Here is a 14,630-nt window from a genome sequence, read left to right on the forward strand (position 1 = left end):
CAACCATTGGATCAATGAGGAAATCAAAGGCAAAATTAAAAAATACCTGGAGACAAACGAAAATGAAAATACAACATACCAACTCCTATGGGATGCATCAAAAGAGATCATAAGAGGGGAATTCATAGCAATACAGGCCCATGTCAACAAGCAAAAAAAATTTCAAATAAATAACCTTAAAATGCACCTAACAGAACTAGAAAAAGAACAAACAAGCCCAAAGTCAGCAGAAGGAGAGAAATAATAAAAATCAGAGCAGAAATAAATGGAATCGAGACTAAAAAAGAAAAACAGTAAAAAGGATCAATGAAACTAAGAGCTGGTTCTTTGAGAAGATAAACAAAATTGACAAACACTGAGCCAGACTCACCATGAAAAAAAGAGGGAAGGCTCAAATAAATAAAATTAGAAATGAAAGAGAAGAAATTACAACAGATAGTGCAGAAATAAAAATGGTCATAAGAGAATACTATGAAAAACTATATGCCCACAAATTGGATAACCAAGAAGAAATGGATAAATTCTTAGACTCATACAACCTCCCAAAACTGAATCAAGAAGAATTAGAGAATTTGAATAGACCAAACACAAGTCATCAAAAACCTCCCAAAAAATGAAAGTCCAGTACCAGATGGCTTCCCTGGAGAATTCTAACAAACATTCAATGAAGGCTTAATAACTATCCTTCTCAAACTATGTAAGAGAATCAAAGAAGATGGAACACTTCCTAACACTTTCTATGAGGCCAAAATTACCCTGATAACAAAACCAGATAAGGACAGCACAAAGATTGACAAACCAAATACAGTAATACAATAAAAAGACCTTTTACCGTCATCAAGTGGTATTTATTCCAGGGATGCAGGGATGAGATTCCTGGATGGGTCTCAACATCTGCAAGTCAATCAATGTGATACACAACATTAACAAAATGAATAAAAAATCACATGATCATCTCAATAGATACAGAGAAAACATTTGGCAAGATACAGCATCCATTTATGATAAAAACTCTAAAGAAAATGGATATAGAATAAAAATACCTCAACATAATAAAGGACATATATGACAAACCCACAGCTAATATCATTCTCAATTGAGAAAAACTGAAAGCTATCCCTCTAAGAACAGGAACCAGACAAGGATGCCCACTGTCACCACTCTTATTTAACATAGTATTTGAAGTCCTTAGCCAGAGCAATCAGTCAAGGAAAAGAAATAAAAGGGATCCAAATTGGAAAGGACAAAGTGAAACTCTCACTATTTGCAGACGGCATGATTTTATACATAGGAAACCATAAAGAAGCTACTAAAATGGTTTCAGAAATAATAAATGAATACAGTCAAGTTGCCGTATACAAAATCAACATACAAAAATCAGTTGTGTTTTTATACGCTATCAATGAAGAAGAAGAAAGAGAAAATAAGAATACAATCCCATTTACAATTATGACAAAAAGAATAAAATACCTAGGAATAAACTTAAACAAAGAGGTGAAAGATCTGTACACCAAAAACTATAGAACATTGTTGAAAGAAATTGAAGAAGACACAAAGAAATGGAAAGATATTCCGTGCTCTTGGATTTGAAGAATTAATATAGTTAAAATGTCCATACTTCCTAAAGCAATCTATAGATTGAAAGCAATGCTGATCAAAGTTCCAAAAACATTTTTCACAGAAATAGAACAAAGAATCGTAAAATTTATATGGAACAACAAAACACCATGAATTGCCAAAGGAATCCTGAGGGAAAAGAAGAAAGCTGGATGTATCACACTCCCTGGTTTCACAATATACTACAAAGCTATAGTAACCAAAACAGCATGGTACCGGCACAAAAATAGACACACAGATCAATGGAAGAGAATCAAGAGCTCAGAAATAAACCCACAAATATATGGAGAGCTAATTTCTGACAAGGGAAAACACAGGCAGCATGCTTTTTGACATCGGTCTTAGCATCATATTTTCAAGTACCACATCAGACTGGGCAAAGGAAGCAAAAGAAAAAGTAAACAAATGGGACTACATCAAACTAAAATGCTTCTGCACAGCAAAGGAAACCATGAACAAAACAAAAGGACAACCTAACAACTGGGAGAAGATATTTGCAAACCACATGTTGGATAAGGGGTTAACATCCAATATATACAAAGAACTCATACATCTCAACAACAACAAAAATAACCACCCAATTAAAACATGGGCAAAAGATCTGAACAGAGATTTCCCTAAAGAAGATATACAGATGGCCAACAGGCACATGAAAACATGTTCAACATCATTAACTATCAGGGAAATGCAAATCAATACTACAATTAGATATCATCTGATTATAGTATAGTACAGTATACTAATTATAGTATAGTATAGCAGAATGGCTATAATTAACAAGACAGGAAATAACAAGTGCTGGAGAGGATATGGAGAGAAGGGAATCCTTGTACACTGCTCGTGGGAGTGCAAACTGGTGCAGTCATTGTGGAAAAATAGTATGGAATTTCCTCAGAAAATTAAGAATAGATCTACCATATGATCCAGCTATTCCTCTGCTGGGTATTTATCCAAAGAACTTGAAGACACTAAAGCATAAAGATGTATGCACCCTTACATTCATCACAGCATTATTCATAATGGCCAAGACTTGGAAGCAACCTAGGTGCCCATCAAGGGACGAATGGATAAAGAAGATGTGGTGTACATACACAATGGAATACTACTCAGCCATACGAAATGATGAAATCCGGCCATTTGTGACAACATGGATGGACCTTGACGGTATTATACTGAGTGAAATAAGTCAGAGAGAGAAAGTCAAATACCACGTGATCTCACTCTTAGTAGAAGATAAAAACAACGACAAACAAATACATAGAGACAGAGATTGGATTGGTGGTTACCAGAGGGGAAGGGGAGGGGGGGAGGATGAAAAGGATGATTAGGCACATGGGTGTGGTGATGACTTGTAATTCTTCTTTGGGTAGTGAACGTGATATAACCTACACAGAATCCGAAATACGTCACAATATACATCTGAAAGTTATATAATGTTATAACCCAATGTTACTGCAGTAAAAACAAATAGATAAATAATATTTGAAAATGTAAATGGTCGGATGGATTTGCTGTTGCTTACTTTTATCAATATGTAGGTTTCTTTTTTCCTTTTAGGTTAGTCCCTTGATAGGCCTTTCTGTGTGTTTTGGTTCACAGAACGGATAAACTTACAAAGCAGAGTAAAAAGGTGGAGTTTTATCTTCCGTACTTGAGTGGTCCAGGATCTCAGAGAAAATAAAAAGGTTAAGGTGCAGAGAACTATACAGTATGAGTCAAAGAAAAACTCTACACCCTCCTCTCTGGATGTAGATAAGAGTTTATATAATTTGGAAGGTACAAATTCTAATCAAGTAGACGTAAGGTCACTATGCTCTTTATATTCCTGTATTTATTTTTTAAAATGGTATTGAACTTTTATTGTGTGCCGTGGACACTGGTGAATAACAATAGACTTGACACTGCTCTCGTGATGCAAACACCAGCAGAAGAGACACAAATAATTAATAATAATGGAAATAAAGGTAAACTGCAGCATTACGTAGGAGAGACTAAATAAAACACAAATAGTAATGAGGTGCCCTTTAATCTGAAAAGTAATTATACAGAAATCAACAACATGAAAAGAACAGCATAAAATATAATTTTGAAAGTCAATTCTAATAATCATTATATACACATTTTACACACACACTATATACACATATATATGATATCTTTTATATTATATATAATGTAATTTATCAGACAGGATGATGCCACAAGGAAATTAATATGGATGGAAAATAAAGGAGTCAAACTACTGAGTCTTGTCACATTACAAAATTAACGGCCAGAGAGGCAAGGAGGGCATATGAAGTAGATCAGAGATCAGCAGTAGTTAGTAGCTGTTGGTGACTTAGCAGGAAAACCTGTCTTCTCTTGTAAGATAGATTTTTTCCCCCTAGTTCACCATTTCATTGAGGGTTTAGATCTCCATGGTCTCAAGTTTATTTTGGGGCTTGGTTCACTAATCTAAATATCTCATCTTGTTTGGTCTGCAGGCTCCCTTGCCTCTGAAGTGGCTATAGAAACCAAAGCCTTTGGTCACAGTTGATCAGTGGATATTCCCACCAGAACCACTAGCTTATTGAAGCAATATTTGTTTACTTCTCTGGATTTTTTTTGCAGTTTCTCTTTTTTGGAGTGGAGGTGCAGAGAGGGGATTCTTTAATATTTTGTCTATATCACCCATTCATAAAAAAGTGATTTTTATCTGTTGTCTGAATTTTCAATTGTTTTGAGGAGTATGGATCTTTCTTATACTTACTCTGCCACATTACTAGAAACATAAGCTCAATGTATATATTTTAAATTGATTTTTCTTTATCTTAATAATATTGCAGCATCTTTCTGTTAAAAACAAAATCTTAAATTATAAGTCACATTAGCCTTCAAAAAATTCACTGCATAAATATGTATACACACAAATACATGCACCCACATACATGGGCATCTGAAATTAAACTGATGCTTATATTATCTTTCATATGAAACTAGGGGCTATTCAGTTCATACTTATCGAGAATGGATACGTCAGCCTTTTACATCTCTCAGTATGGTATTAATACTCTTCAGCGTACTGGCATGAGCCATATATTTCTTCAGCCCATTAAACTGAAGCATGACAATCATATTGTTGACAATGCTGAAATTGAGAATAAAGAAAAAGGAGAATAATGTCTGCATTTAATGCATATTTATGTACCTATGACTTCATTTATCCAGGGAGATTCTTTGAATATTTATTCTGTGTTGGAGTCTGTGTTAGGATGTTGTGCTTGGGATACTCCAGTGATAAAAATAGATAACCTCTTTGTCCTAATGGATCTTACAGTAAATATAGCTGAAGTTGATGAAAAATTGCAAAAAACAAAGGATAAATAGTAGGATGAATCAAATCTCCTCTTGGCATTCTAATAAGTGACTGCATCATCCTGTGGAAGTGAAGTAGTTGGTGGAAAATATTTGGGAGACGGTTGAAGAGGAGGCTATGAGTGATTTATGGAAATAGCCATATAAAGAGGTAAATTTTATTTTTAAGAGCATTATGATTAGCAACTTTCAGAGGAATCAAAAAAAGATATGATCTCAAAGTTCTGTTTGCTTGTTTTTCTTAGCAAACCACGACTGGATGGTCTGCTGGTTAACAGCATACTGCATAAAAAATGTTTACTATGTTTTAAAGATTCCCAAATACCTTCTCCTAATTCTTGAAATTGCAGTTTTGTCTTTTTTGACAAATTTAACCACATTTCCTGGATATGCCAGCAGCTCCTCCTTGGTGGCCTTTGAATCAGCTTTTTCAACTCAGTTTAAGCATTGTACTCAATAATTTTACCATCTGCTCTCTTAGAAATATAGTATTTTATTTTTAAGAGGTTATCCTTTGAAGTAATTTCCTTTCCTTCCACAGATCTCTTAAAAATTATTTAATGTTTTAGACCTCCCTTGATTTAATGGTTCTTTATTATGAATTTCCATTCAATATCTTCTCACATCACACTCAGTATATTCAAAGACTAAATGTGATCCTGTTGAATGTATGTATTGTATCTTGATCAAGAGGCTGAAAGTATATGACATTATAAGGGGAAAATAAACATCGCAACATTAAGATGCACAAGTGACTTACAGCTGACCCTGTGCCATATCTGTTCTTTGCTGTGATCCCAAAGCAATTAAAGGAAAACGGAAACTTTGTTGTACTTTCAGCTAATCATTTATTTTATTATATCCAGCATATAACAGGTCCCTATTCTTCACCCCTTAATGACCTATAGTTTGTAGGATAATACAGTAAGCTTCTTTCTATTTAAATTTTTGGCCCATTGCTCATAAACTGATCAGTACCCTTGACTTGTTTTTCCTTAGATGTGCATGTTTCAGAAGGTTTTGTCATCCAGTATATGTAGGGTTTTTATGTCTTATTATACTTCTCTCTAGAGATTCTTTGCTAGATTAGAATATTTCTCTCGAATATATGGTCAGAGAATGATTCTTCTTCTCTTAACTTATCCTTAAGCACATAAAGTTGTTTTTTCTTGTAATTCCTGATCAAGGGTATATTCATATCAGTGCTTTCAAGCTTATGTGCCCTAAATATCAGCTCCTTCATGTAATCAATACCTGGAAGTTTGATTTTACCCAGAATTATTATGTCTCATGAGAGTCTCAACTTTCCTATGAACATCTCCTGAAATCAAATGAATGAGTCAGCCATCTTACATCTGTTTTTATCTATGCATTGAGGAAGAATGTTATGTTTATTGGGGCACTGTCTAAAATTATACATATGCATATAAACATATGCATAAACTGCTCCACAATTCAACTCTTGCACTTCAATTTATTCGACTTCGCATAAAAGATTCCAATTCTAAACCTTCATCACTAGTGTAAACAGCCCTTCAGTTGGATTTCTTTTTCATTCCATTTGCACTAAGAAATGCCATGTAAGCCTAATCACAATACGTTTAGCAAAGGCAGAAACGAAGGAGAAAAGCATGCTTATATGCTTTGTAAGGTGGCTGGTCAGCAACTGAGTTGTCTACCTCCATAGCCCAGTTGTTCATTCCCATACAGAAGCCTCCTAAGAAACTAAAAATAGCCACATATCAATGACCTGTAGAGTCACTTGTAAATATCTGAACCTGAAAATGATGGGTCTGTATTTCCTGCGTTTCTATGATTCTTGATGCCATTGTTTAGAATCATGACCACCATAATATTTCACTTTTTATTCAGCCTGTCTATATTATTTTTATCACAGAAAGATTTTTTCCACTCTAGGTCAATCTTTTACTTAGTTTCACAAAGAAAATCACATATCTTCAAGTGCCTGCTGGATACTGAAAAATTAATGTGGACTTCAAGTCTTCTTTATGATTAGACTGGAGTACACCTTATAAATAACAATAATCTTAGACAAAAACATTTAGAGAAATTTCCCCTTTCAGAAGTGTTTCAATAATGTAGAAGCTCTTCTTTTCCTAAGTACAAATACTGCTGTCTACAGATAAAAAAAAGTGGAGGATTTGAGCTATTTTTTCCCTGAAACATCTGAAGCTCTGGTGGCTGCTTTAAGTTTCCAGCTTAATATTCTCTATCAAGATAATATTAACTTTATATCTGCTGTAAAAATCAGTTTCATTTATTGTCAGAATAATAGACTCAACAACGTTTCAAAATTCCATGACAAGATTTTGTTTTCTATTTTGAAGACTAATAGTACTTATTTGGATCATCAGCATTTCTCTCAAAAGTAGAAATACATGCATCATTCACAGCAGTATCCACTACCAGATATCAGTTGTTTTCCTGTTGCTTTCCATTAAAAGATACTTTATGAGGAAATAAGCACCTGGAGCAATTCCCCAAGATAAGACTGTGATTAAAGCATTCAATCTTTTTTCCTGTCTTTCCTTCATGGATAGGCTCATCCTTCTGCTTTTCCTCAGAATAAACAGAGAGAACAATTTATAAGTGTATAATTTGTAAGGAGGGTGATGACCAATGCCTATGCTGTGTGGAGCCTGAAATGTTCCCAGAATTCTTTACAAAATCTTAATAACTTAGGACTACACACACACACACACAAACATACACACAGATCTATAATCAATATACTCAGCAGACTCTTCACAATTTGTTATCTTATCTGCCTCTAGTTAGTGATTTTCTACTTTTAAAAGAAAAATTTTGTAATAGCCAAACTCTTTCCTCAAGAACAAAATGTTAAGTGTAGATTCAATACATGTCACGTGGCCCTGCACTAGCTCTGGTTCTCTGGTTAGAGGTGGGAATGTGGGCCAGTGATATGCCACAGCCTTCCTCCCCTTTCTCTGATCAAATGAAAGCCCTAGTGAAAATAGATAAACAGCACAGCTTGAGTGATCTTGCTCTAGGTGTTTCCATGGCATGGAGGGAATATTTGAAAACTCTTCTTGATGTTAGCTTCTGTGGGAAGGGTAAGGACATTTTTATCGTTCTTGCTGTGGATTCTCCATGAAATACTCATTTCATCAAACTGGACAAGGAGGTATTGCAAACTCAAACATTAACTAAAATGATGAGTTTTCACACATTTTCACTGTGGTAACTGCACCATGAAAAGAAGCAAATTTTTTAGTGTTAAATATTTTAAAAGAGGTTTTCAATGAAAATTTTCTTTTAATATTTGAGGGTGTGATCCTTATTCAAATACAATAATCAAAGCTTTGTGTCAAACAAAATACACTTAAGTAGAATAAATTTATTTTTAAAATGAATGCTTGAAAAATGTGACATATATGTAAGTGTAAGCCGATTTGATTTCTTCAGGTTGAATTAGAGAGCTGTACACCAAGTCAAGTGCTCAGGATGCAGTGAGGAGGTCCAGACAGAAGAATTAGGCTCAGAGTGCTGGGCGATATATGCTTTTAGTCCAAAAAGGGACAGAAGTATTGAAAAAGAGCACATGTTCAGAGCTTTGCAGTCTAATTTAGTGTTCCTGAAAATTTGAATTAAAGTATATCTTAAACTGAGGCATTTTCCTGAAGCCCATAGAACGAAGGAAGAAAAAAAGGAAGGAAGGAGGTGGGGGGAGGCAAAAACGTGGGTACGAGAATGCTTCACAATAATCTAAAAGTTATTCACAATGTGCTCTGCAGTGGGGGTTGGCAATAGCATCCAGTAAAAGGAGCAGGAGGGGTGGAGGAAGAAGGCAAGAGGCAAGAAATTCAAGGAAGGAGAGAGGGGTCATAGATGCTTTATTTTCTGATTACTAGGGTGGGCATGTGACTGCGGAAAATGACAGAAGAACCAGCGGAAATCTTTCTCTGTTTTGTTTTGTTTTAGCTAACACGCTTCTGATGCTTTGTATTTCCTTCACCCAGAACCGGGTTTTCTATCCTGCAGCACTTTAGAACCATATTGGGATCTTTTAAAAATACCTAGACTGAACCCCATATCAGATCAATTAATAGCATCTCAAGCAAGGGAAGACCCGGCACTAGCTTTTTGTTTTTATTATTTTAATGTCCCATAAGTTATTGTAATGTGAAGACAATTTCAAAACTTATCACCTAGACTGAGGCAAGGATTGGACTGAAATTGTGAAGTGAAGCTAAGCCTGTTGAGGGGATTTTAGCACCTTTGAAGTTCTTGCCTTCCGACAATGGCAGCTCTTCCCAGCACAGGGATCATTGTTTACCTTCCTACCATAAATCCTATCTTAATTTCTAGAGATAGCAATAGTTCAGCCAATACTTGTCTTTTCAATTCCTTGACACTCTCCTCTAATTCCAATCTCAGGCTCTCCTCCCATAGGCTGACCCTAGAATAGTTCTCAACAATGATTTTTCACTATATCACCTGGGCTGCTTTTTAAAAATCACAGAAGTAAATCAGAACCTCAAAGTTCACCTCTGCAATTCTACCTGTATCTGTATCCATGAATCTGCCTTCTCACCTGCTGCAATGTCTTTACTCTTCAATCCATCGTCAAACTCTCCATTTGAGCTCAAGCTCTATTGTCCTAATTCAAAAACATTGATTCTGGTAATTTCCCCCTATATATCACGCATCATCAGTCTTCTTTTTTTACTGTATCCTCCCCATGCGTATATTACGTGTGCTTGTGCATTAGGCACAGATCAGGCAGAGAGTGTTACATAACTGGATGGGATCCTACACGCAGTAGAAGTGTCAGTGAGAGAAACTGTGTGGATCACCAGGTCAGTATTCTACTCACTGCAGAACACCCTGTGACTCCTCAGATCTTCATCATTTTGCTCATTTACTGACAGTTTATAAAGGTTGGAACAAACTTGAATAAAAATATAAAACAGAAGTTTTAAAGTTCAATTTGGCCTTGCCTGAATATGTTAATCACATCAGTTCCTCTCCTACTAACATTAAAAATATAATGATAGTCAAGAAGATTTTAGTTTTCCTTGATTTATAGGTATAAAAGGCACACTGTAAGTACAGTCCTTTCAATAAGTGCTATATTTAAAATGATATTTGCATTTAACTCTCTTAGGTTACTTCTGATGGCCGTACAATGTATTTAGAGTTTGAGAAAATGAAGCCATTCATTTGTCACAGAAACAATAATATTTTTGCTATAACTATTATAAAGTTTATTAGTGTTTTTCTCCCCTGCCTGAGGAGTAGAAATATCTACGGAGCCTTTTATTTTACCCAAAATAAAAACTAAGTGATTTTATTTTATTTTAAAAACTAAGTGCTTTGAAAAATTAAAATTGTGGCCCAATTTCATAGATCATAGTACTGCGTCTCTATTCCTCACAAATTTCTAAAATGACTTTGTTTAGATCCTGTTTTGAAAACTATATAGTTGATATTAAAAAATAAAATGCTTTTGATCAAATTAAGACGCCAATAACTTCCTGAACCACAACATTTTCTGGATTTTAATACAAAAAAATGCCAAGGAGAAACAAAAATAAAAATTTTAGAGAAGAAAATAAAGTTCCAGTGCCACATAAAATCTAGATTAATTGTCATAAAACGGTTTTATTACAATGTTTTTTATTTCAAGTTTATCATAACCCTTTCTGAAAACTTTAATTTAGGATAATTTATTATTTAAATACTCAGAGAACAACGTAAGAAAAGCTCTATTTTATGTTTAAAATGTTATATTTTACTTTTATTTGAATTTTTCTTCAAAGAATACCTGAAAATAAGAGGGAATTGAGGTGAGGACATTGTAAGATCTGCTTTATGACCACACAAACCTAGATTTGAATTTCTGCAACAATTGTAAAATTGGACAAGTCATTTACCTTCTCAGTGCTGCATTTTTTAACTGTAAAATTGGGGTGCAGTGCTTCTCATCAGAATTTTTTGTAGGGTCAGCCCTGGTGGCCTACTGGTTAAGTTTGACGCACTGTGCTTTTGCAGCCCGGGTTTGGGTGCCAGGCACAGACCTATACCACTTGTCTGTTAGCGGCCATGCTATGATGGCAGCTCACATAAAAAGAAAAAAGGAAGATTGGCAACAGATGTTAGCTCAGGGTGCATCTTCCTCAGAAAACAAACAAAGAAAAGAATTTGCTGTAAATTAAATTTGAGAGTATAGTAAAAGTACTTTGCTCAATCTACTGGTTATGAGTCTGTGCTCTTACCGCTAAGGCCAGGTTCCTTTCCCAGTCAGGGAACCACACCACCTGCCTCTTGGTTGTCGTACTGTGGTGACTGCATGCTGCTGTGATGCTGAAAGCTATGCCACCAGTGTTTCAAATATCAGCAGGGTCACCCATGGGGGACAGGCTTCAGCAGAGCTTCTAGAATGAGATAGACTAGGAAGAAGACTGGCCACCCACTTCCAAAAGAACTGGTCATTAGAACCCTATGAATAGCACCAGAGCCTTGTCTGATACAGTGATGGAAGGTGAGAGGATGGCACAAAAAGATCAGGCAGGGTTCCAGTCTGCTGTACATAGGGTCGCTAGAGTCAGAATTGACTGAAGGCACCCACAACAAACTTAATTCAATAACTAGCACATAAGGAAAGCTTCATGAGTAGTAGTTATAGTTTCTAATTCAACAGTTTCACATAGTTTTTCATGGGTTCAATGTATAATCTTGTGACTTTGTAATTTCTCAGTTTGCTTCATGTATATAATCACCTTGAATATTTCAAGCTATCATCTGGCTAGAGAGCAGAAACTTTAAGCAGGATTCTTTTAATAACAACAAAATAAAAATCTTTACTGCTTCTTAGGCTTCTGTGCCTTTCCTAGAGTGCTTCAGTGGTCTCACAATGAAAACCGACGGTCCTGTGGCTGTTTTGTTTGAATAAATGGGAAGCCATAGGAAGCCCCACAGTTCATTCCACAGTGTTCCCTCGAATATTTTGTGAAGTCTTTTATATAGTTTATTGGTTGTGAAAACAAGTGAAGCAGAGAGAAAGTAATAAGACTCTACTTCTTGATTCTGTATAGACACAAATAACATGTAACTCAGGAGCAGGTACGTGGTTGTGGTTAGGGGATACCTGTTTGCATGTATGCACATACATAAACCAAATTCATAATACGGAGAATAAAAATGTACTTCACATTTCTGAATTTGAAGAAAAATATATCATACAATGCTTTTGGAATACTCATTTGGGAAGACTATGATTAAAAATTCAAACAGAAGTTTAAGGTCAAAAATAAAAATTGAAAATATAAAAGATTTATGAGCTATCTAAGAGAGTGTTTTACTCATATCTCAGGTTTTCTTATACTTAGAAGGCTGATGAAAAAGAAAGGAGAACTAAAGAAATGGTAATGTTAACTAAGGAGAAAGAATAGTTCAAAAATGAAGTCACACTTAACGTTATCTGTCTGAACTAAACTGTGAGATTTACAGATTGTTAAAAACAATCATAAATGTGCTAGACACAACACATAAAAATAAAGTCTAGCTTGAGCTAATGACGATAAGCTTGATAGTTACAGAAAATCCAGTAAAATATTTAAAAAAATAAAAACAGCAAGAGTTAAGTACTGCTCTCATTCTTTTATCAGAAAAGTCATACAACACTATTTCCTAAAGAAATTGCGTTTATTATCTTTATATTCCTTTTGCTCCAACATGTTAATATGGAGATAACAAAAGAGAAGATAATCCTAAGCAGCTAGAGAAAAAGAGGAAACAATACACAATGATTGGTTGCTATAAAAGCATAATTATCAAACAAGAGAAATAAACATTTGTTAAGTTCATGACAGAAAGTTAATTTTCTGTTTAAGGGATAGAAAATTCTCAAACTGAAACATACTGAATGTGTGATGAAATTGATATTGTTAAAATGAGCATTATTGCTGATATGTAAGCTCTTACTTTGACAATCCATAGAATGTGAATGAATCATATGCATATCACCATGACTGAGCCTCTTAATGATTATTCAAAGATGTCCAGAAAAACTTAAATTGTATATCATATACTAAAAAAGTTAGCTTTCAATATTGTATAACTTGTCCTAATCATTATTAATGGCTTCAGCTTGGCTTTCTTAGTCTATCTATCTAGTAAATCTGATTTCCTCCTCTGCAAGAAATACTACATATCCACTCTTGAGATCCATTGTCCAATCTCCTCAGATTTCCAAGTAATACCCACCTAATCTCATTGCCTGCTTACTATCTCACCTTTGTTTTCTCTTTGCTTAGGAAAATTCGGAAGTGTGTTCTTGTTGTCCCAAATGGCCCTGCATTTAATAACACATCTTTTCTTTCTTTCTCTCTGGTCTCTCAATTTCCCATTCTTCTACTAGTTTTTGTGGGATTACCTCACGTACTGCTAGTTCACAATTCCTCATCTCAGGGTCTGCTTCTGGGGGAACCCAATTGAAGACACAGTGTTCCAATTAAATGTCTAAAAGAAAATCTACAGTATCACCACAAAAGTCAACAATTATGCAAGGATATATTTTTTAAAATTAGCTTGTTTTTAATCTTTGTTGAGCAAAGTGAAGTTTGTCTTCCATGAGCTATCAGAATTAATATAAGGAAAATATTAGGTCTTTAAAATGTCAAGAGAAATGAGACATTAAAATATAATTTAAAATTACATTTACCACCTTTTGGTACTTAGTATCTATATAACAAGTCCACTTGCTGAATAAGCAAGTACTTGAAAATTGCTGATGGAGGCTGACGGAACTAATTTACATAAAATTATATAACTTATATACTGTCAAAATTAGCTTTGACAGCGAACTGAGAAATAAAAGATTGGAGCTTAAAACCACCATTAGCATCCATATCAAATCTCCCAAATATTCCTTGAATTATAAAATGTGTATTCTTGTTGTTGGAATTAAACTCCCTGGTTTGTTTTAGTCAGAGGGCGATGCTGATGACTAGACTGCCTTTCATGGTTACCTCAGAATGTTTAGTGTTCAAAAACTTTAATCCAGAATTTTGAATCAAGTGAGATTCTTCTGTAAATTGTTTTAACATTAAAGAAACTATAATTCAGTCTATTTTAAGTAGAAGTTTAAAATTAGATTTCTAATGCTATCTGTGGGTTTCTAAAAGCAAAAGGAACACCAAGTATTTAGGAGTATGTAGAATAGTGTAATACATATTTCTGTAAACTTTCAATTAAGAATACTTTCATATTAGCAGAAAAATTGTGAAGGTAATACAGAGAGTTCGTATAACTCCCCAAACTCAGCATGAGGTGATACCGACCCTGATATCAGTTTCCCCACATTAAACCTGGCATACATGGGGTTAAAACCAAAACACTCATTCCCTGCTTACTCTCTGGCTTCCTGGCTCCAGAATCTACTATCCTCCATGGAGACAGACACCGTCAAGGACAACCACCTGGACTATCTCCTCCCGCAAAGAGATACAGGCTGGTGGGAAAGCTGCTGAAAAGCAAGGTCATGAGCTCCCTCCTCTCTGCAAGTGTCTCAAGGCCAAAGACAGGCTGGTGGGAAAGCTCTGACCAGCAAGGCCATATGCTCCCTCTCCCCAACCTAAAACCCCAAATAAAAACCCTTCCTTTTAGCTTTTCGA

At 35.0% G+C, this 14,630-nt stretch overlaps 1 long non-coding RNA gene across 1 annotated transcript; it reads right to left on the reverse strand.

Annotated features, from left to right (window-relative positions):
- Positions 1-3,627: 3,627 nt before the first annotated feature.
- Positions 3,628-11,613, reverse strand: LOC103543843 (uncharacterized). The gene is made up of 2 exons (XR_011529304.1): positions 7,460-11,613; positions 3,628-6,696 (listed from the first exon to the last, which is right to left on the reverse strand). It is a non-coding gene; the product is annotated as an uncharacterized lncRNA (long non-coding RNA).
- Between the last annotated feature and the right edge of the window lie 3,017 nt (positions 11,614-14,630).

The sequence above is a fragment of the Equus przewalskii genome, chromosome 18 (genome assembly GCF_037783145.1).
Source record: "Equus przewalskii isolate Varuska chromosome 18, EquPr2, whole genome shotgun sequence".
Classification (NCBI taxonomy): Eukaryota; Metazoa; Chordata; class Mammalia; order Perissodactyla; family Equidae; genus Equus; species Equus przewalskii.